The sequence below is a fragment of the Thermobia domestica genome, chromosome 14 (assembly GCF_964235325.1).
Source record: "Thermobia domestica chromosome 14, izTheDome1.hap1.1, whole genome shotgun sequence".
Taxonomy (NCBI): Eukaryota; Metazoa; Arthropoda; class Insecta; order Zygentoma; family Lepismatidae; genus Thermobia; species Thermobia domestica.
Genome location: NC_137467.1, coordinates 85594826 through 85619461, shown reverse-complemented (window position 1 = coordinate 85619461; position 24636 = coordinate 85594826). Strand labels below are relative to the sequence as shown.

At 36.7% G+C, this 24636-nt stretch overlaps 1 protein-coding gene across 1 annotated transcript in view; it reads left to right on the top strand.

Moving 5' to 3' along the window:
* The first annotated feature begins 12418 nt into the window (after positions 1-12418).
* LOC145670245 (uncharacterized) overlaps positions 12419-24636 on the top strand; it is a 42257-nt gene continuing 30039 nt past the window's right edge. The window contains exon 1 of the mRNA XM_081738657.1: positions 12419-12942. The gene's annotated coding sequence lies outside the window, so the exon portion shown is untranslated. The remainder of the gene's footprint in view (positions 12943-24636) is intronic.

Below are 24636 nucleotides of genomic sequence, written 5' to 3'. Positions count from 1 at the left end.
TCTTGTCTTGGGTCTTGCACCGGAACCCTTGGTCTTGGTCTTGGTCTTGCACACCCAGTCTTGGTCTTGGTCTTGCTTGCAAGAGTCTTGCAAGTTTTGCTTTTAAGAAATCTTATGCTTTTCATAGGTACATTTTACTCTCGATATAAGGAATAATAAATTCTACAATGCGCCAATAGTACAGGAATTGAATTTTATAGCTGAATGTGCAGTTAAATATAGTGGAAAATTTTCCAGCAAACAACACTATACATAATATCCAAAATTCTCCAGATTATGAAAAGTTTTTTTCACTTGTTTCTACATCGTGATGAAAATTTTCCGATTCATGAAAATTCCTTTCACTTGTTTCTACAGAGCAATAAAACTTTCCGATTCACAAAAACTTGTTGTACTTTTTGCTTCAAAATGATGAAAATTTTCCGACTCATAAAAAGTTCTTCAATTTTTCCATACAAGACAGAAAACATTCGATTCATGAAAAATTGTTTCACTTGTTCCTACACAGTACGGAAAATTGCCTGAGCCATGAAATTTTTCAGATTCTTTAAACGATCTTTCACTTTTTAAGATTTCTATACATGATTTCAATCAATTTTTTGAATACTGAGGATTTTTTTGAATACTGTTACTTGATGACTGATATTTGTTAAGAACGGAAAATTTTCCGGAAAAATATAGCAGAAAATTTTCCACCTCACATCACGGCTAAACAACGATGTAGGAATAATTGGAGTATGATTTTATGAATCGGAAAATTTTCCGTTTCAAAATTTTCCGGAAAATTTTCATCACTGTACAGAATAGACAATTTTTCGATTCATTAAAAATTGTTTCACTTGTTCCTACATAGTACTGAAAATTGTCTGAGCCATGAAAATTTTCAGATTCTTTAAACGACCTTTCACTTTTTAACATTTCTATACATGAATTCAATCAATTTTATGAATACTGAGGAATTGTTACTTGATCACTGATATTTGTTAAGAATGGAAAATTTTCCGGAAAAGTATAGAAGAAAATTTTCCACCTCATATCACGGATAAACAACGATGTAGAAATAAGTGGAGTATGTTTTTATGAATCGGAAAATCTTCCGGAAAATTTTCATCACTGGTCAGTGGATCTCTAAGCAAGCCTCCCGGATTCTTTCCAACATAGGTCTTGCTTTCAAAAATCTCTCCTCTTTCTGTTCATCACTCATCATGAACTGAAAAATCTACAGCAGTACCTTTAGTACCTGACTGTACAATGTCATCATCGTCATCAACCTGTATGACCAAATCTGAATCACCTGGATCAGTGGCGGCGATTGGATGTTAAAAGTGGGGGGCAAGACATGATCTGAATATTTTTATATCAATGTTAGTTTTTCTGGTCGTTTCTAACAATGTTTGATGAAAGGTTGTATAGATAATAGGATACTATATTTTTCAGTTAAAATACCATATATCGTATTTCTATTTTATTAAAGCAGTACAGGTAGGTACTAGCCATTTATACTCTTAAACAAGGAAAATGTAAAAGAGATCTGAGTTCTTGCTCATGAACATCTTAAAATTCTGTTTGGAAAACTATGTGATTAGATTATTTAATGAATTCGCAAAACATATAAATAGAAAGCATAATATTAATCATTGTAATGAATAATGAGGCTTGTTTTGCAGAAGTTATATTGAAACTGGGAATTAATGAACAACTTATACTTTTAATTCCACACATGCCATTAAATGGATGTTTTTACTCTTAGAAAATGAAATACAGTAAGTACTGCAAGCATATGCTATGACATTTAAAGAAATGTGCAATTGCAATATTAATTGCTTTGAATTGCAATGAAAACGCATTCCTGTAGCTTTCTTAACTCCACGGGAAGACAAATAACCAATACGTACTCACGTAACCGCAAATATTATATGACACCGTTTGTTTCTATGAACAGTAATACACACATAACCTTTACTAGCGTGTGCACATTCTGGAAAATCAATGAAAGTCAGTTAAAAGTCAGGGAAGAAAAAATGTTCCAGGGAAATGGCAGATTGGTCAGGGAAGGTCAGGGAAAAATCGATTTAGGTCCATTGTGCAATTACTGAATTTATGGAATAGTGTTAATTTCTTTACTGTTACTGAATTACTGACACAGTAATTCAGTAACAATAAATAAATCTAACACATCTAACTGCGTCCTGGCATTTTGCTGAAAACAGTAGACGCTGTTCTAGAAGAATTGCGTGGTGCCAAGAGGATATCTGGAAAAGTGGCTGAGAACGCGAAGAAATATTATCTCCAGCTTACAGTGAAAGCTCAGACTGAAGGATTTAAGGAACACTTCAATGATTTCGTAGCCCAGGACGGAGATGGTATTGCACTTGATGATTTTTTTCTTTTTTTTACTTACTTTTAGGAAATGACTTCGTTAACTTATGATCTGTTATGAAGCTGTGTTTTATCTTCTGTCACGGAAACGCATTTGTTGAAACTGGTTTTTCAATAAACAAAAATCTCATTATTAAAAACTTACAAGAAGAATCTCTGGTGGCTCAACGGATCATATATGATTCTGTGATGAGAATAGGTGGATCGTCAGGATTAAAAATTACAAGATGTATGATAAATTCAGTGAGAAGTTCAATGAGATAATATCAGATGCATTTGGAAAAGAAAAGAGAAATGAATGCTGGAGAGAAGAGGAGAGAGAAACGGAAGATTCAGCAACAGTTAAAAGAGCTGGAGGAAGAAGAGAAAAAAATTAAACTGCGGAGACAACAAGAAGGATATTCAGATCAATAAGAAGAAAACTATGCGTCAATGGATGAAAACAAATTCCTAAATGGATTGCACAATTGTACCAGCAAAGGTATGTGTCACATAATCTGTGTGTGTTTTTCTTTTATGATCAGTAAAATCATGTATGAACCTTTTATTACTATAAGCAATATTATAGTTCTGTGTAATTGGTATAATAATGTGTAAACTATAATGTGTAATTTTTTCATACCTTAAGTACTCTGCATACTCTACACTTTCGTTTGTAACTTTATATTTTGTGTAATATGTAATCTATATCGGCCTAATGCATATATTTGTAAATCTTCATTCTTTTAGATTAAAGAAAATTGAAAAAACAAAGAAACAAAGCGGAGAGAGAACAAGACCAACTATGGGAGTGTGGAGGCTGGGGTTTCTTTCTTTTTTCTATACTTTTAAATTATTTAGTGGTCAGGGAAATCTAGAACTTTCGCCATGAAAAGTCAGGGATTTTTCTTCAAGTTCTGTGGACGCCCTCTTTATATTTCCAAACGAAACTATATAAATTAAGGCGTCACTTCAAAAAAGTGGGGGGTAACTGCCCCCCCCTAATCGCCGCCCATGACCTGGATCAATAGTTTCCAATAGTTTCAATACATTATTTGTACTTATAACTGAAATAGAAAAAGATTTTTTTCCATTATTAACTAGAATAAGGAGAAATATTAATAAGTAATGAGCACTCCCAAACTTTATTACTAAGGAGATCATTTTCCAGTAGAGAATTATCGATATAAGCAAGGGCGCCCATCAGGGGGGCAAGGTGAGGCGCTTGCCCCCGTAAGAGGAAATTGTACTTGGGAATATTGAAAACCCAATAGAATTTTTACATTAATTACAGAAAAATTTGAAACTATATTTGAAACGTCGCTTATATTTGCCCCGCTGGAAACCACAACATGGGCGCCCTTGGATATATGTGAGAATATTAGATTATATTTTACATATTTGTGTTCAAAACCCCATATTTACGTATCCTTTTTAATCAGAAGGGAAAATTCCCGATTTCCCCTTTACCTGAACCAATGTGCGTAAATACTAATAACGCGTATTGACAATCAGCGGCGGATAGGCATTATTATTGGGCACGGACGCTTTTTCCCACAAGAGCCACTAGCATCTCAATGTCACAAATCAAGTTGCGCAGTTTATTTCTACAGTAAGTCAATAGTGTTAACAATTAACAACAAAAACCTTATAATCTTTTTATCAGCATTCATTCTGAGTTGTTCAAAGTATTACACAAAGTTCAAGGAATGCGTATACTATATTACAAAATTAGCAAATGTTTTAGTATACTACTTTTTGATGCTATAAGGTCGATCAGCTTTTTATTTCATACATTCTTCAGCAAGTTCTTTTCAATAGACCTCAACATAAATGTTTCCAAATGTTCCTTACACATGGCACTCCTTAATCTATTGAAAATTTGTTTCACGTGTTCATTGGCTTACGGGTAAAGTCAACAGAAATTTGTATGCTAGCAGAAAACATGGATAACCATTACTATACAAATTATAATTCTGTAAAATTAAAAAGCAGCCTGTTGGACAATTTTTGGAACACGTTTTGCAGTCGCATTCCAAGTGATTTTTTTATTTTTAAACCCTGAATCCAGCATAATCAGTCTTTTCTTCTCGGTTGTTCTCGACAGTAAGACTGACTTTCAAGGATTTCCACTTCCTTGACAAGTCGAATAATTATTCTTTTTATAGAATCTTTGGAAACCTCTTTACTGATTTTTTCACAAGGTGCATAAGTTTATCGAAAGCCGTGTCTGGAAGTTGTGTTACCTGCTTGAAGTTTTTAGGATCGAAACACGACAAATCAGCCCATAAAATATCTTGCTTCACGAATCTTGAAGGCATACTCGAAATTACCATATCCAATATTGTGTTGAGTGCTTCGATGCAGTACTTGATCATTGGATCAGAAGCAGCTTCATCTTCACATTCATAGGAAAACATCCTATTCCACTGCGAAGGCGAGTTGTCGCAGATCAGTAGAAACAAAGAAATCACGTTCTAATTATTCAAATTTGCTATTGGCCCATTCTGTACATCTTAATGCTGCATTTTTAACGGATTCAAAATCAGCTCTCTGCTCCTTTAGTTAGGACAGAGTAGTCTACACTGCAATACATCAGCACTCTGTTTGGAGATAGTTTGACAGAGGGGTCATCACTTGAAATATTCTCAGGAACACTTGTGCTGTCAGAATTGCTTTGAAATTGAGAAGACCTCCTATATATCCTTCCACTTCCCACCTAATTTCTGGTTTGGTATTTTCTGGAGAAGCAGTCTTCTTCATTGTTTGATCAACTCTATGTATAAAGCAGAGTTCGAAAAATGACCAAACATTTTCTTCAAAGCAGAGTGTTTGGGTCACCATCTTGTTTCTGCAATAACTATAAGATGCATTTGTTTACATTTGATCTTCCAAATGTCCATTCGCAGATAAGGCTCACGTTTAAACACCGCACAGCACAGGCATTCAGGAGAACAAACACAATGACACAGAATCAATGCGACTATTTGTCACATCATATATGACCAGATTGAGTATGTGAGAGTAACACCACACGTACAACTAATCAGGGCACACGGTATTCGAGTCTTTTGAAAAACCCGAATATTGCCCTTGAATGTTACTTGCATTATCGGTTGTATTTCCAATACACTTCTTAATATCAAGGTTCAACCTCTGCAGAATTTCCAGCAGTAAATCACAGAGATATAAGCCTGTGGTAAACATACATTTTACAATAGTAACAACAGTAAAACATCAGAGCACTGGTCTGAAACTGTCATATCTTGAGTAGTGTTTAGTAGAACAGAAATCACCCCAGCCTGAGATACTTCTTTCGAAATACCTTATCTGATAAGTGGGCTGATAGCATCCGAAACGTACTTCACCATGATTTTTGAAAATGAAGTTATGTAACTACCACCACGTTTACTTCTTCGTGAATGACTTATTTTATTCTTCTTAGTAATCTTATCTAAATAACTTTTAAGCGGAAGATCAAAATTGATTAACAAAAGAATAATATCCAAAAAAAAAAAAAAAAAAGTTTCCATTATCCCTAGCTGTGTCTTCCAGTCTATAACCTGCTTCATTTCCTTTTCTTCTGTAACTGAGCCCTCTTTTACCAATGAGTTTCATCAATTCGACAATTTCTGTCTGTTCTTCTCAACCTGATACTGCTCTTGTTTTAGCTGCCCAAGAAAGCGGTCATGGAGAAGAACAGTAGCCTAACATGTAACGAACTTGCAGAAAGGTTCCATGTTTCAACTGAAACAGTCATATTACACATGCATGGGATAAAGGAGTCATACAAGTTAAGCAAGTGGGTACCCCACACATTGTCGGCAGCCAGGAAGGAACAACGAGTGACTTGTTATTTGTCCTTGCTCACCCGGCACCTGAATACACCCATCTTTGATCGCTTACTCACTGATAACGAAAATTGGGTCCTCTATGATATCTCAAACGTACCAGACATTGGTTGTCATCACGTGACCCTGTTCTTTACACCTGGAGACCACCTCTAGATCTATGAAAGATTATACTCTCTGTGTGTTGAAATTGTCGGCAAGTAGTGCATTACTAGCTTATTTCAAGCATCACTGCTGACCTCTACTCTCAGCAGTTGCAAACAATGCACTGTGCATTGAGGCACAAGTAGGAGGCATTAGTGAACCAGAAGGATGTGCTATTCATACATAACAATGCCAAGTCACATGTGGCAAAGAGGATTGGGGAAACCCTTCAGCAACTTGGCTGGGAGACATTGTGACATGCACCATATTCGCCGGACTTTGCGCCAACACTTTATGACTTTTCATTCCTTTGACAACCACTTCCGTGGGAGATTCATTACAAAATAAGGTAGACCTGCGGAACACATTCACGAACTTCCTTTGCATCCACAACTGCCACGTTTTATCTCCAAGGTATTGTGCAGCTGAAGGAATGTTAACAAAAGCTGCTGGATGCTGCTGGAGATTACTTAGACACCTAAAGGTTCCTAATGACCACTGTATTGCTCTTTGTTTATCACTGCTCTAGAACGGCAAATACTTTGGTTACCCTACTTGATTACTTTGTTTTTGGTTACCTTATACACATGGTCGATTGAGTAGTTTTCAGACAATACACATCAGGCCCGTAATCAGTTTAGAACGTAGGGTGGGAGGAGGCCATGTTTAAGGAAAGCTAGGCAGGCCTTCCTCAAAATGTATATCGCAAGAAACTGGAAGTAAAGTCGGAAGAAATGCTTCACAGTAGACGACATCACATAATATTATGAACGAGAATGCACAACAGCAAGCAGAAAAAACTCTATTCATGAGATACATGAATGGGAAGTAACTTACGGGTCATATTATAGAAACGATAAAGACATTGGTCCACTGTCTGTTCTCTCACTCTAATTTCAAATCAATATATAACAAGTTATGCTTACACAGAGACGTCGGAAGTGTTTGTGTTTATGGTCGAAATGGGGGAGCCTAATTAAACTTTCAGAAAACCGGAAATTCAACCGGTTTTGTATGTATGCGCCTCACTTGCAAAATATGTTTCTTGGTTTCCACTGCACCAAGTTTCTGGATTTAAAGTTTGTTCCATTCAGTTCGAAATTTTCTTTTATATGCTGCATGTAGGGAGCTCTTGGAAAGGGGGCTGCACCGTGCACCGCTCGGTAGCTCGATGGCCTTATCCGCCCCTGTTTACAATTTTTAAAGAGAAAAAGGCGAGACATTAGTAAAGAAATGAAAAGACAATGAACATAAGTTTCGTGTTAAATGTAAGCCTAGTGACCTTTTGTATCAAAATTGATACACTAAATTTAGGAAAGAAATAAAACGGTCCTAAAATAATTTGTTCAGTGTTTAATCAAGAGAAACATAAAAACTGATTCCTGAAATTAATTTTTATTCACTGAAGTAATTGAAAACAATAACATATTTAAACTTACTTTCCTTTTGCCGCTCCATTGTGTTGAACTCGCCCAGAATAGACAAATTCAGCACTCTGCTGTCACCTAGTAAAGGCACCAGGAACAAACCAAAAGTAATCTGAGTAGCGACACTCTTCCTCTAAACGAAGAAAGTTGCCTCATTTCACTCTTCTTTACGACAACCGTGCAAAACAATTTTAACCGGTTGTGTCATATATGATACAAGAGGTCTGAGGGGGATAAAAGAGTTAAGATGAGTGACTTTCTACAAGTAGAGTTGCTAAATTTTAATTTAAAAAAAAAAATTCTTACGAAAGTAGGGTATAAGAAAGAATTTTTGGAATTACGTATCGTAAAAAGGTGGGATAAGACTTTCTCGTAAATCACTGAAGCTAGTAAAATGAAACTTGGCATGTCAATTTACACTGAAAAAAAAAAAACTAACTAAACATTAGACACATAAAACGGAAAGAACAAAGGGAGCAGTTTCTTTAATGTTCGAATTCCCCATTGCTTATTCAGAAAATATTTACAAAGTAAGGAAGGATTTTGGTTAAGCAGGATGCGTGAAAGTCGGTATTTGAACTATTAACTAAAATGTATATGTTTCAGCGTATTGAAAATTATACTTCTAAGAGGGAAGGAGGGTTAATTTCTACTATATTAAAATTTCCTACTGCTTATGAGATTTGGGCAGAAAACTTTTTTCCTTTAGGTCTCGGTTCGTCCAGTTAAGCAAATGGGAGCACAAGTGGATGATTAATTAGGATATTTTAATTATTTTAACATCTTGAAGTAGTTTAATTTTCTAAAGTGTTTTCTTTCACGTTTTATTATAAACATTCTTAATTTGCTGTAATTATGAAACACGTTTAATAAACATAAAACAGACTAACCCCAATTTGGGGGAGCCATGAGTTTGTTTTGGTGTCAAGCCATCATTTGACGTCCGTGACATAACCTTTGATTTTAACTTCACATACAATCAAGGCTCAGGTATAAAAAATGTAAGCATATCTAAATACACTATTATTATTATTATTATTATTATTATTATTATTATTATTATTATTATTATTATTATTATTATTAGTAGTAGTAGTAGTAGTAGTAGTAGTAGTAGTAGTAGTAGTAGTAGTAGTAGTAGTAGTTAATTATAACGGTAACAGCTATGTTAGTGAAAATACTAATCATCATCATAGGTATTTTGCCCTTACTGGCAGGTCACTTGCAGCAGCTGAGAAGCTTCCGTGCTCCACGGTCCTCCGCTAATCTCTTCGTCTTCACGTATGATCTTTCTGTTTTTATGGCATCCATTAATTGTAGTCTCCTTCGCTCTCTGTCTCTCTTTCTCGCCACCATACCCTCAGTGACGTCCCTCATGATACAATTCCTTCTTAGGCAATGTCCCAACCAGTTTCTCTTCCTCTTCTTAACAATATCTAAAAGTGTTATTTTCTCCTCCACCATTTCTAACACCCACTCATTTGTTTTCCGCTAGACCTAACTAATTCTTTCCATCCTTCTCCACACCCACATTTAGAATGCTTCCAGTCGTTTCTCATCACTTTTACGTAATGTGGACGTTTCCGCCCCATACAGTACAACACTCCACAGGAAGCATTTTATGAGTCTTTTTCTCAAAACCATTATTAAAAATGGTATCGAGTAGAGAGTAGTTAATTACGAGTATGACAACTATTTGCTACAGAAAGAGTTGAGTTGAGTTGATTTTGAGTTTCACGTCCCTTTCAGCAGCGAGGCTTTGCTGCAGAAAGAGTTCAATATAATAAATAAATGTATAAAACTAATTTACTTCAAATCAGCACGAAGAAAGCAAAATTTATGACGTATATAACTAAAACAAAACATTATGTTACTAATACGAGGTCAATGGTATGGAAATAGAAAGAAACAGACATTATGAAAGATCAGGGAATCACATTTGATAGGCAGTTAAAATTTTGTGATCATACAAATGCTACTATGCAAAGAGCAAGAAGAACAATAGGATTTATATATTTATTTATTTATGTATTATTTCAGAACGATAGAATATGTAGTTATACAAATTACTTGTAAAAACTAAGTTAGAATCTGGTTTTGTAATACAAAATAACATGTCTAAAACTTTGACTAATAGGTTGATAGTATTCTTGGCAGGGACGCGATTAGGGATGCTCTCGAGTCGAGTCGAGACAGAATTTTCCAGACAAAATTCGAGTCGAGACACAGCTCTTCTAATAGAAAAATATATATTTTTCGAGTCGAGACATCACTTTTACAGCGCATTTTCGAGACGAGACAGACTCAAATCTTGTCTCGTGCGCATCCCTAGACGCGATGGTAACGCCACAAGAGAATTTTAGATCTAGTGCTGTTTAGGTTTAGTGCCGTTTAAGACTTATGCCGCGAAATGATTTTTAGGTTTTGTGCCGTTTAGAACTTGTGCCGCGAAATGATTTTTAGGACTTGTGCCGCGTCCCCTTCCCGGGGTTTCCCCATTTCCTCCCACTTTCTTCATTCCACTATTTCATTAATTTCTCATAATCACTGTCTCCTTTAGCCTAACAGGCATACCTGTGGGACGTAAAACTTAAAGATTTCATTTTTCTTACTAAGTCATAATTTGTTATTATTTATAAACAAGAAGTTGTAATAGCTATTTCTCCAAAAAAAAAAAAAAAAAAAAAAAAAGGCACAGAGCACATCTCTGGTGCGAGAAGTCTTTGACTCGATGCCCCGCCATGCGATTTTGTGATGGACAACGTCGTGTCTGTGGGATTTTTTAACGTTCCACCAGTTCCTTCCACACTCTCATTTCATCAATTATATCATGATTATTCACTTTTATTAATAATGAATCTCCTTTAGCTGAAAGATGGATAATTATGGGACGTAAAACTAGAAATTTCATTTGAATTTTGCGTATCAGATACCCTGGTAAAAAAGAAGAAGAAGAAGAAGAAATGAGGTAGAGAAAGACGTTGAAACAAAGTTTCATAAACATGATATTTAAAAGATCGATTCTGAGAATTTTGCGAATGGAAATGAAGAAAAATCCTAGGAAATCTGAGTCAGATTTAGAACATTGTGTCTCCTCATTAATGAGCTTTTGTTTCTGCGAAGATACGTATAGATTTTAAAAGCAGATCTAATTTTAAATCCCGGTGGCATGGTTGTGTAATCGAGCTCTTTAGAGGCGAGCTCTTTAGAGCGGAATATAGTGTAAGATCAATTTTGCGGGGACAGTGGGGCCCAGTGGTAGAACGTTCACCTCCGGTGCATGGAATCATTGGTTCGATCCCAGCTCGCGCCAAGTGAGCTTTGTGGTAGACAAATATCGTGTGCGTGGGTTTTCTCGGGGTTCTCCCGCTTCTTTCCACTTTTTTCATTCCACCATTTCGTTCATTCCTAATCATCACCGTCACCTTAGCCTAGCCTGCTTAAACATGGGACGTAAAACTTAAAATTTTCATTTATTCAATCAGTTTTGCGTTATGTTCTTTGTACTCGCCAACTAAAGTCGTGGTTTAAGTTTTCGTAAACTCTTGTCGCTGTAAAATATGTGAAGAAAACTTACCTAATACATTAGATAAGTTTTATTCCCTCAGTTTGTAGTGACATATTATTATTATTATTATTATTATTATTATTATTATTATTATTATTATTATTATTATTATTATTATTATTATTATTATTATTATTATTTCCGTAGTTCTGTAAATGATATATTATGATATTGACTGTTTCTATTTTAATCTTGTTTTATAATCAGCTTGAATCTTGTAATTTGAATATATTAACCTTCTGACAAGAGCCTTAACCTGCTAATATTCATTCTATACTACACATTTTCTGGTCTGTTTTAAATGATTTTATAATGGTTTTAACATAGTGTGTTATATTTTTGCCTATGGACCTGTTCACAGTACTGAAAATAAACTTATTATCATTATTATTATTACTATGTATTAATGTAACTTGTTTCAAATCTATCTGTCAGTTCAACGTCCCACGATTATTGTCTTTAGGTTAAGAGAGAGACGATGATTTAGGCAAATTAATAATGATGGAAGAATTGGTGGAATGAGAATATAGGAGGAAACGGAAGGACCCCAAAAAATCCACGGACACGATGTTGTCCACGACAAATTTTCTTAGCCAGAGATCGAATCAGGGACCCCAAGCGCCTGAGGTAAGCGCTCTACCACTGAGCCACCATGCTCTTCTTTCAAAAATCGTAACTAGTGTTGCGTAAGGAAGGACACAATACAAAAACTCAAAACTCAGTCCCAGGGGCGGTTCCAGGACAGACTTTTGGGTGGGGGGGCGGTGGGTTGGAATACTGCTACTTAGAGCTACTTTTAAGAGGTCCAAACTCTGCGATGGGTTTTATTTATATAGGCCTATATAAAATAAGAAATTTTCCTCTTCTGAAGTGGGCGATTGCCCCGATCGCCTCCCCTGGATCCGTCACTGCTCAGTCCTTATTTTTAAAGCAAAATGCTTCAGTTTGTCACTCCCGCTCGTCAGACTCAGAAGTGTTCCCATCTGCACAGCCTCTCACCTGACGTCAACAGATGCCACTAGTGTACAGAGAATTTGTAGACAAGCCAAAGACTTGAGACTGACGGAACGTTCGTTGTTTTTTAATTAAAACACATATACATATCTATCCATGTGACTATGGAATAAGATTTTGACGTTATATTTACTAAGAACCAATCAGTATTTTTTTCCTATTCTTATATGGCAACTATGCATGAGGCAAGAGGTCACAAGTCAACGAGTGGATATCCTGAGATGGATAGGCGAAAAAAGAAGGAATCTTTTAGTGTCTCGACATCGAGGAACTACGTATTATTGCCTACTTGATTTCATGAGAGTTGTGTTCATGGGGAAGCCCTTTGCTTGAACTGCATCGTTTCCTCAAACAAGCTTAAGAATAAGAATTTATAAGCATTGCTTGATCGCCAAGGTCAAAGAACAAGGAAAACTGAAATTGCGTTGTTCTCAACACGCGATCAACTTCTTTCTCAATATGCAAAATGAACAGATGCGGCATGACGGCGGAACTAAAGTACCAGGACGGATGCGTTTCTGTTTATTTTTTCTTTCTTCCGTTTGACGTAAGCGTTTACAGGAAGCACCCAAAAAATAAGGTAAGCCTACATCTATTTTACCATGCACACTTTCCTTTCTTGTTGATTTATTTCCATGTTAGCTAGTATTATTGTCACTACTAACGGGTAAAGAGTAATCGTATTATGAGTATTGGTTACCATCTACAGCAGTTATAAAACTTCAGTGAGACAGTTATAATTGATTGTAAGCAGTTTAAGAAATATTGAAAGTAACAGCTTTCATCTTCATTATAAAGACATTTGCACGTTAAACTTCAATATGAAAGTTAATTTAGATACGTTTGGTTAATCAATTTCTGATCATCAGTTTTAATGAAAAGGTATGTATTGCCATTTAAGGATTAATTTACTTGGTTTCCTAATGTCAAGACAACTAAGTAGCTATACAGGGTGTTACAAAAATGTGCCACATTATTTTGGCAACAGATTCTTCACATCAAAATAAGAAAAAAAACTTCATATGGACCTGTGCTCAAAAGTGGATAGTTTCGGAGTTATAGGGTGCCGGAAACGTGAAATAAGTGAACTTGAAAAGTTCATAGCTCCAAATACTATGGGACCTATCCTAGTCGGGTCAAGTTATCACTGAGGAACTGGTACGTGCACTATCCAAATATACATGTTTAACCCTTTTAAATGATGTCTTTTTTGAGGTATTTTGTAGACTTTCACTCAATCATCTATTGCGTCAAGACTATTTATCGTAGGATCATGGTTCATACCCCCTTTTGTTTCTAATAAAGCAGTGTTTCCAACTGTGTCCGTAAATTCCCTAAAATGTACCAAATGCGTGTAATTTTCGCTCAAATTGGGAAAAAGAGATTTTCTCTTTAAAAATCCCTTATTATCGCGAATATCTCCCCTTTGGTATAGGATACGATCATGCGAATGCTACTAAAAATGCTTTATGGTGAAGAGAATGAGATACAAAGAGTGGCCCTGGGATGAATAGTTTTGATGCTACAGCTATTTACATATTTTCCCTTGATAATACCTTTCTAGTGAATTTCTATACTATCATCATCATCATCATCATCAAGACTGTTCATTGTGGGAACATGAATTGTACCTCGTTTTCTTTGCCATGAACCAGTCTTTCAAACGGTGCCACTCGCATGCCTCTAGCATGTACCATAGTGGAGAAAATTGGCGTAAAAGGAAAATTTTTGTCAAAAAATACCTTTTCCCCGGATTTTGGGCCCCTCTGGCCGGCCCTGTTTCAACCCACAGAGCCCCAAAAAATCTCAAACATACAACGTACTATGTGTAATAACTGTACGAAGTTTCAATGTTATATCTTGAAAAATACGAGAGGAAAAAACTATTGCCCCATGTGCAAACAGTATCAGCTTTCCCCTATGTGAGCAATGAATAAACCATTTTTATATAAAAAATCCTGACTCATCCCTAATTATCGTAGAGACATGATTGATACACCATTTTGTTTGGCCAAAACCAGTCTTTCAAACGGTACCACTTGCATGTCTCTAGCATGTACCATAGTGGAGAAAATTCGCGAAAAGGGAAATTTTTGTCAAAAAATCCCTTTTTCTTCGATTTTGGGCCCCTCCACTATGGTACATGCTAGAGCCATGCCAGTGGTTCCGTTTGAAAGACTGGTTCATGCCAAAGAAAACGAGGTACGTATCATGACTTTAGAATAAATAGTGATAATAATGTAGATACTTTACTAAAGTAATTGACTAAAAATGTGTAAAAAATGAAAAAATAAAGAACTCGAGATTTTTTTGACACACGTCTGTTGACTCTAGCAACATGAGTCATATCTCATTTTCTTCAGCGTAAGACAGCTTTTCAAATGGTATCATTCAAATTTCGCTATCGTGTACCTGTGAAGAGAAAAATGGGGAAAAGGGATTTTTTTCTTAAAAGAACCTTTTTTCCATTTTGGACGAGTTTTTTCCCGCTTCTGGTACACGATAGGGAAATGTGAGTAGTACATTTTAAAAGCCTGTCTCTTAACGAAACCAACGAGGTACAAGCCATGATTCTAGGGTAAATAGTAGTGTCAGGAATTAAAAAAAAAAAAAAACTTCAAATATACCCTTTTTTAAAACCCATTGTCCATGTTTATGACGTCACACTCCCCAGACAGAGCATGCAAGGCTGCAAAATGCCCATAAAATATGTTCTAGGATGCTTCCACATTTGAATGAATGCAAAAATCCCGGTTTAAAAAGCTTTACTAGAGACTTATAAAGCAAATTCCGAAGGTCGACGCCATGGCACAGGTGTTGTGCCATCATAATTTAAAAGGGTTAAGAACGCTCCAGTATTCGCACACCAATTCTTAGAGAGGTAGGTGGAGAGCAATCAAGTATTCCCAAACTGTCTCTCAAAAAATGATTGTGCAAGTACCGGAGATTCTGAAAGATGGATATTTGGATAGTTCCCAGGGCCGTACTGCAACGCAGGGCCCCACCAGAAGGAACTTCCCAGGGAGCCTACGCAAAAAGTATGCACTGCTGCCCCCCTCCCCCAACATGTAGGCCAACAACTGGTAGTACGCACAACTCAAAGCAAATGTATAGTGTATTGTACTTATTTCGCACAAGCCAAGACCATGGACCAGGCCCGTACCAGCCCAAAAATTTAGGGGGGACCCGGTAGAAGTTAGGGGGGGGGCGACTGAATCATGTTATACTTCATCACCATATTATAGTTCATTTGCAAGCCTACCGTGAAATTTTATGGAGGCCAGCCAAAGTTTAGGGGGTCCCGGCCCCCTTGCCCCCCGTGGATACGGGCCTGCCATGGACCCAAAAAAGACTTATTTCACACTGAACCACACAGTCCTTAGGAAAATCCTACGTAGGCAAATAATTTTAAAATAAGATACAAATGAATGAATTTTATTTATTTCCTTAAGCATTTTTGGTGGAACTGAAAGAAAACTGACTTAAATTTGCATCTGCTCAAGACCCCTTATGATGCCCTTAACACGCGTTTCAAAATAAATCATTTAAAAAGCTACTTACCTGTAACACAATGATTGCTTCTGTGATTTTCCTCTAAAGATATATATATATTAGAAAAAGAAAAATTGAGTTGAGTTTTCATTGTTTGCTCGATTGCTCCGTGACTAAGAGGACCCAAAAATTTTAAAAAATTACTGAAAATATTTTTCACCATAAAAGTTGTAAAAGTATGAGTCTCTCCTATATAATTCATGGGCCCTTTTGAACATGTTAAGAGAGGGCACATCATAAAAGTTTTTAATGGGTCCCTTTGTATTTTTCCGCCTCAGGGTCCCCAATGGTCTTAGTCTGGCTCTGAATATTTAGTACATGGTAAACAACTGTGCTGTAAAATGTAAATTATTATTTAGTTTCAAGTTATGGTAACATTTGAGATTTCAATTTAGCTGAATACTTCAATATTAGCAAAATTATATAGCAGAGTGGGAAATCAGGAACCTTTCAAGGGTTATATTACGAAAAATGTGAACGGCTCTTTTTGCAACATCATGGGCTAGCAATGTTGGGGGATTAGCTGACTGTATTACCGGTACTCGACTGTATTGCGGAGGGCCTACTAAAAAAAAATCACCGTCCAGGACCCACCGGGAAATTTCCCGGCTTCCCACCTGGCCAGTACGGCCCCAATAGTTCCTCCGTGATGTCTTAACTCAATTACGATCGGTCTCGTAGTAGTTTAACTATGAACCTTTCAAGTTCATTTTTCCACATTTTCGGCACCAAATAACTACGAAAATATGCACTTCCGACTACAGGTCCATACGAACTTTTTTTTTCTTATTTTGATGTTAGGAATCTATTCCCAAAATATTGTGACAAATTTTTGTAACACCTGTATACTTGTAATGACATTATACATTACAATATCACTACAATGTATTGTAATGTATAATATCATTACAAGTATACAGGTGTTACAAAAATACTTGTAATGATATTATACATTACAATACATTGTAATGATATTATACATACATTACAATACATTTTTGTAACACCTGTACAGTATACAGGTGTTACAAAATCATTATAACGTATATACTAATATCATTACAAGTAAACAGGTGTTACAAAATCATTACAAGTATACAGGTGTGTAAGTTTTGTAACACCTGTATACTTGTAATGATTTTGTAACACATGTATACTTGTAATGATTTTGTAACACCTGTATACTTGTAATGATATTAGTATATACTTGTAATGATTTTGTAATGATAGGTTAATGATTTTGTAATGGTTTTGATTTTGAAGTATACAGGTGTTACAAAATCATTACAAGTATATACTAATATCATTATAAATATGCACTTCCGACTACAGGTCCATACGAACTTTTTTTTTCTTATTTTGATGTGAAAAATCTATTCCCAAAATATTGTGACAAATGTTTGTAACACCTGTAAACTTGTAATGATTTCAGTATATACTCAGGATTCGAGGTTTGGCGAGAATAGGTACAGTGATGATTTAAGGGGCTTGCTAGGGAGGGATCGATTGGCTTGTCAAGCAACCGGGGAAATGTCGGTCTACTCTTACTTTGTGGTGCTCTGAGAAAATCTATCTAATAATAACAATAAAATGAATAAATATCCCTGAAATACTTATTTACATTATTTGTCTGAAATAATCGTAATACACAGAACAATACAATTAATAAAATAATACTGTGTGAATGTTTGTTGGTAATAATTTTTCAAGCCACGCGCAAGGTTGGTTAACCAAAAGTACAGATATTTCGTCGGAGCGTTTAGTTGCAGCTGCCTTCTCTAATCAACATCAAACTAAAAGAGCACTTTGATCCTTCGAAGTTAATTATGGAGCCTTAATTTATTTTATTTTCAGTTCGTATGTAGATTTTTTTTTAGTTTAACGTACCACGTTATGCCCTGAGACTAAGGGAAACTGCGATGGTGAGATTTACGATACTCGTAATCAGTGGCGGCTCGTACTGTCATTATCAAAGCGTGCTACTATATATATATATATATATATATATATATATATATATCCGTGTATTTACCCACTGAAGGCGGAAGTTGATATCCATCCTTCGATTCTTAATGCTGGCAAAATTTTCTATCACCCTGGAGTTTAAATCTAGCATGTTGTTGATCAAACTTTTTTCTATCGAGAGCATGGCAAGGGCACTTAACCTTCCTGACCTACGGAAATTCCTTACGAATGTCTTAATTCTCTTTAGAGACGAAAAGCATCTCTCAGGCTCTGCTGTGGACATTGGTATGGTCACTATTATTTGCAAAAGGGTTGTAATTTCGCTAAAATTGTCCTGTAAGTTGTTTTTAAAGATAAGCTGACAGAACCAAAAGCTCAGTGCGAAGTCACTGCTTACCTAATATTGGGTAGCTTTCAACCGCAGTGTCCAGAATATGTTCCGGAAAACTTACTAAAATTTGCAGAATCCAGAAGTTTGGCGGCATCCAAATAGTTTGTTTTCTCAAATCGATTTCGCACATCTGCAGAAATGCGATCACATACTTCTTTGGCATTGGGTACTCTGCAAGATATAATCCGCCCACATTTGTTTTCACCAACTGTTGGAAGAAACATATCACTTGTCCTAATATTGTCTGTGTCATTCCGAATTTTCTCAATGGCTTCAATGAAATATTTAAGTGCTGTTTGTACTTTAATGGTAGGTCTGCACTGAATTCGATTATAGAAAATATTTACATGTGGCATTATTTTGTGAAAGAATTCTAACGAAAACATGAATTCCCTGTGTTGGATTTCTCTAGTTCGGAAAAGCACTCTTTCGAAACATTTTAATTTTCATAGGTGGAATTGATGGTTCGTGACTTGAAATTCCATCGAGTAGCTGACCCACTCGGAATTCGTCGTACAGCCACTTTTTCCAAAACAGATACACGCTGTGGGGAGCAGGAGGAAAAATGTGGAAAATCCTGAAAGACTACAAGGAAAAATCCTTGTCGATTGATTTTGAAATGCAGTTCTTTGCATTATTAAATTTAATTGGTTAACAATGGACATAATGTGCCAAAGGAAAGTGTTCTTTAATTTTAGATTGTACGCCATTAATTGATCCCTTATTACCGATGCCCCATTAAATGTATTTGTTATAATTTTGCTACGATCTGAATCTGTGTCAAAAATGTTCAATTCATTTAATATACACTCCCGACAATTCTGGGCTCCCGGACCTTTAGGGTTAAAGAAAATAAAAAGAGGAGAAAAGAGAGAACCGTGCGGCGAGTGCCGCCAGTAAGCAGAAGAAGAAATCGAGAAAGAGGAATACTTGGCGCTTGCGCAGAATGTCTTCGGGCTCAACCTAACTCAGCACGGTGGAAGCTATTCTGGGTGTAAAAAAAGGGAAGTGGACAAGGCATATTGAGATCTTTGCTCCATGCTAGAGATACGTTTGTTGAGTAGGCTTGTATAGTTCAAGCGGGCTCCATTCAGTACAGCCCGCTAGGTTCGTTAGTACAACTTCCACACTGCTGAAGGCGCTGATAATAGCGCTCCACGCTCGAAAAAGATCGTCATGGGAAAGTTCTGTATTTTGTTAATTGACGAACAGTTTAAACAAATGAATAGATGAACATTTTTTGAACAAAAATTAGTCTAATACAAATACACAAACATGGGAAGCGTGCTGTAGCCCGGTAGCCCTACGTCAGAAATCGCTACTGCTCGTAATAGTGAATTAATGAAAGTGGGAAGAAACGGAAGAAGCCTGAGAATATCTATACACACAGTATTTGTTCACCACAAAGTTTACTTGACGCAGGCTGAGATCGAATCAGCAACCTCATATACCAGAGGAGAAGACTACAATTGACTCACCACGGTCCCTTGTAGGTTGTTGGTTTATTGTATGTAGTGAATGTATTCATCGAGTGATAATCCCAAGAAAGTAACTTGCTTTCAATACTTTAGTAATAGTCTGTTTAGTCTTCTGTTTTATAAGCGACAAGCAGGAAGACGAATTTTGTTTGCGTAATATACTGTGTTCACCAATCTCTAATACTATTTTTTATTTTTGGTATGATTTGACATATTATGGTTTCTTTAAGAAGGTAATAACGGTTATTTTCTGAAAATGCCTTTTCTTTCTGTAAAAGACATTCATAACACTTAATGGCTTACTGGAGGCTCATGTCCGCGTGGTCCCAGGTTCGAATTCCGGCCAGTGCTTCCCAAATTTCAGCGTCGCGAGGCAAACTGGGGAGTTATGTGAATGCGCCTGTTAGGGAAGATTTCATTTCATTTTCAAGTCGGTCGTCGTCAGTAACATCAAAACTAAGAGCAGCTAATAAGCGAAACTCCGCAACAACCTGCACGGATATCAACATAACGGAACTTTACTTATTATACCAAAGGAATATTTACACCGTTTAGATATAGAAAGAAAAGTAAATGTTTGAATTAAAAAAATCAAGAGGGCGAATTAGGCCGGGAAATTAGGTAGGCCAACAGGATGATTTCTTTTTCTTCTATGAATAGAAAAAATGCAATGAGATCTCTGAGTTTTATGTCCCACAGTTATGCCGGCTAGGCTAAAGCAGACGGTGATGATGAGAAATGAATGAAATGGTGGAATGATGAAAGTGGGAGAACCCCGAGAAAAGCCACGCACACGGTATTTGTCCACCACAAAGTTCACTGCGGTGTTTGGATCGAACCAAGCACCCCAAGCACCAGAGGTGAACGCTCTACCACTGACCCAACCGCGGGCTCTATGAATAGAATAAAAGGTTAGATTCGCTGCTAATTTTTTGTGTGTATCATAGCACATAAGATTCACCAGTCTGCAATTCTTGCCATTAAAATTGTAATCAGTATATTTCAGTTTCAACTTGTCTCAACATTTTCTTTCAGGTAAAATCGTACACAGATAAAACTGAATATTTCTATTTTTTTTTTCTATAATGAAATCTATTAAGTTGAAATGAGATTACTAACATTCAACGTGTATTTACAGGAGCATCATTTCAGATTTGCCCAAGGGGTTTTAAGATTCTACACTGACATACAAATTTCACGTTTTATCTTAGTATATTAGTGGACAACCGATTAAAATAAGTATACTTAATTCTCAAACTCAGTTGGGCAATTGCCGAGAGCGCCGATTTCTCTGTAACTTGGGGGGGGGGGAGGGATCAGATGTGTGTTTGGTTGCAGACAAGGGTCTAGAAGGTTGTATATGAGGATTTTAAGACAAATTGAATTCAAATTATGCCAAATATTGTATATTCATAAAAAATACATGTAACAGTATTCATAGTATAGTCATTATGAAAGCAGGCCCTGCAATTACAGAATTAGCTATGTTTGTATAACGTTAAAAGAAGTTCACTAAAGAATATTATGTTCTAGTAAGAATGAACTTTCTGCTGTAACTGAAAAGTAAACTTAGGAGAGAACATATGATCATTGGGGGGCTCGAGTCCCTCAGGATTGGTATCCTTGGCAATTGCCTCTCTGATTCTCCGTGTTGTGCATAGCCCCCCGACACAAAATCCTAATTACGCCACTGATGTCTACTAATGAAGGTCAATCATTGAATTTATGAAATCGGATCAATCTTTTGAGAATTTTGGAATTATAGGTCGTATACGCATGTAATATTTTTATAGTCCAGGGTATACTCATCTTAAATTTCAGAAAGAGCGAGCATATATGGCGGTGGGTGTACGCTATATCTTTGAAAATGGAAGAGCATGTTGTAATGTCTCACATGGCGTTGTGTATAAACAATTCTACATGCCAGTGTTTACAAACACCACCACGTGGTCTAGCAAGAAGATTCCACACCAGATGGATCTACTATCACCTGCAGACGACGGACTTCTGCCCTCTCCCACGGAGCAGACGATATCAACGGAGCAGCAGCGCCACCGCCACCCAAGGAACTCTATAAATTGGCTGGACGACGGCAATTCGGTACTAGTTCACTGGTGCCCCTCCTATTGTTTGCTTCGGAACATTAGGAGTAACCTAACTCCAGGCCTCTAGTCTGCTTCGGGACTACGCCTATTCTATCTCCTGGTTTAGCCTGCTTCGGGGCTCTGTCTGGAAATCCCAATCTTAGCCGCTTAGTCTGCTTCGGGGCTCTGTTGACCACTTAACCTTCCCTCTGCTTAGCCTGCTTCGGGGCTCTGTAGAGATCCTGTCTGCGACCTTACGGTCAAAGACTACCTGTAACTAGCCTTGCAAACTTAGAGAGATTGTTTATATAGTATTTTAGTAAAAATACTTTTATGGTGAAACTTTTATAATAAAAGCCGGTAGTGGGATTCGATTCCGGACACTCTTTTTATTAACACTCAACCTATAATCTATATGGGACAAAGTTTTACAATATACATACAAAATGACAGAGACCATGACAGAGTGAGAGACAGAGAAATGAAATGAAATCTTTCAGTTTAACGTCTCACGATTATACTTTTTAGGCTAAGGGAGACGGATGATTAAGGCGAGTGAATTACGATGGAAAAAATGGTGGAATGAGAATTTGGAAGGAAACGGGAGTACCCCGAGAAAGTCCACGGACACGGTTTTGTCTACCACAAACTTTTGTAGCAGAGGTTCGAACTAGGGACTTCTCTCGCAACAGAGGTAAGCGCTCTACCACTGAGCCATCTGCGTCCCTGACAGAGTAGGTTATTGAAAATGAAAATAAAATTAACTCTTTCTGTCCGTTTAACGTCCCCCGATTATGATAATGAAATGAATTCTTATGTCACACGGTTATGCCTAGGGATGCGCTCGAGTCGAGACATGTCTCGAATCTCGACTCGACTCGACTCGAATTCGAGTCGAGATTCGAGTCGAGACACACTTTGTAAAATTCGAGACGAGTCGAGACAAACGTATTTCTCGACTCGAATTTTCGAGTCGAGACACGAGTCGAGTCGAGACGGCTCTTAAAAATCTCGACTCGATTCGAATGTCTCGAAAATCTTTCTATAATTTTTAATATTATTTTGAAGAAAGTATTCACTCAGAAACAGCCTTGAAACCAATTCCAGCATTTATTCCTTCAGAAAGGTAGAGAACGCATAAAATTAATAGTTAATCTTTAAAGATCAAGATATAATTTTCAGCTCAATTCAGTTAATTGGAACTAATAGTTAATGTCGTTGTATTTGGTTGTACTGCAAATATAATGATAATAATAATAATAATAATAATTGATTATCTAGTTTGTATAAAACTATTATCCATAGTCTAAATCTAGTTTGTATAAAACTATTGTGATAAAGTGAACTTCATAAATTCTCTGAATGAGCAGTTGGTAGTCTATAGTAATTTAGCATAGTTATAATTATTGTGTTTTCGTTCCCATGAACGCAATAGGGTTACGTAACTTCTGGATTATTCGCTTGCCCAACTATTCTGAGGCTTTAATATGTTGCAGCATATCACGAGCTACGGATAATATATAATGTAACATTTGTTGTAAATCACATATTATGATACGAGACTATTTTACATAGTATATCTTATCTAATATAAATAAAATAAAGAGTTTGTTTGTGTGTTTGTCTGTCTGTCTGTGTGCGACCTGGGGACCAGACGAGTGGACCGAGAGTTCCCAAAATTTGGTCACGGGTACCTAGGTCCAGGCCCCAGATCAAGACGAAGCGTTTTTTTTAATTTCGAACCAGGGGGGTCTCGGGGGGGGGGAACGTTTACTGGGACCGACCTGGGGACCAGACAAGTTGACCGAGAGTTACCAAATTTTGGTCACGGATACCTTGGTCCAGGTCCCAGTCTAAGGCGAAGTGTTTTTGTCAAAATTGGAACCAGGGGGTCTCAGGGAGGCGTTTAGCGAGACATGTAGTAAAAGTAATCCAAATTGATCGACATTAGTGTCAAATCTATAGTTTTCACGGTCGCTGAGATCAATGGTGACACTTCCATCAGCGATGACTTGCAAATTCAGTTACTACTGTATGCGGGCCGGGTGTCAGCGGGTGAGGAATACCGAGACATGTATAAATAGCCCATATTGATTGGTACTAGTGTCAAATCCATAGTTTTCGCGGTCACTGAAATGAATGGTGATACTTCCACAGATGTTGACTTCCAAATACAGTCCCCATGCGAAGAATGGGTATATTAAGCTAGTATTACAATAAATGGACTGCTTGGGTGCCAAGAACTAGTACAGATAAGTACCATTCACTTCTATGAATAGGTATTTTTTAAAGGATTTTTGTAAACACTAAGTTATAAAACAATGAACTACATACAGTAGTTATGGTTTTGGTTCCCAACATAAAAGAAATATGGATTGTTCATGAGATATTGAACTTCAACTTTCACTCCTGGAAAATTTCAATTTTGGAGTTAGGCCACTTGGCATCAAAGCAGTTCACTGTAAGATAAATGCATTCCGCACATTAGTAACATAGTTGTTCAGGGGCCTTCGATTTCCATCCTCTCAAATGAAAGCTGAACGATTGCATGATACATGCTGACTATATAGGAGAAATTGTGTATTAAGTTTTCGAGCTTTGGTGCGTATCCGTATTTACACTCTGATATAACTTTAAGTTCACACTCAAATCGAGCTAATTGTTTAATGCATTTCGAAAGCTTTTGCTTTTATGCAGCTCATTAAGGAAAATCTATTTCATAATCGTAACATTTATGTACTAAGAAACTATGAACGTAAAGTGGACTCGACCTAGCCCCGTGGCCGCTGTGACTCAGTGGCACA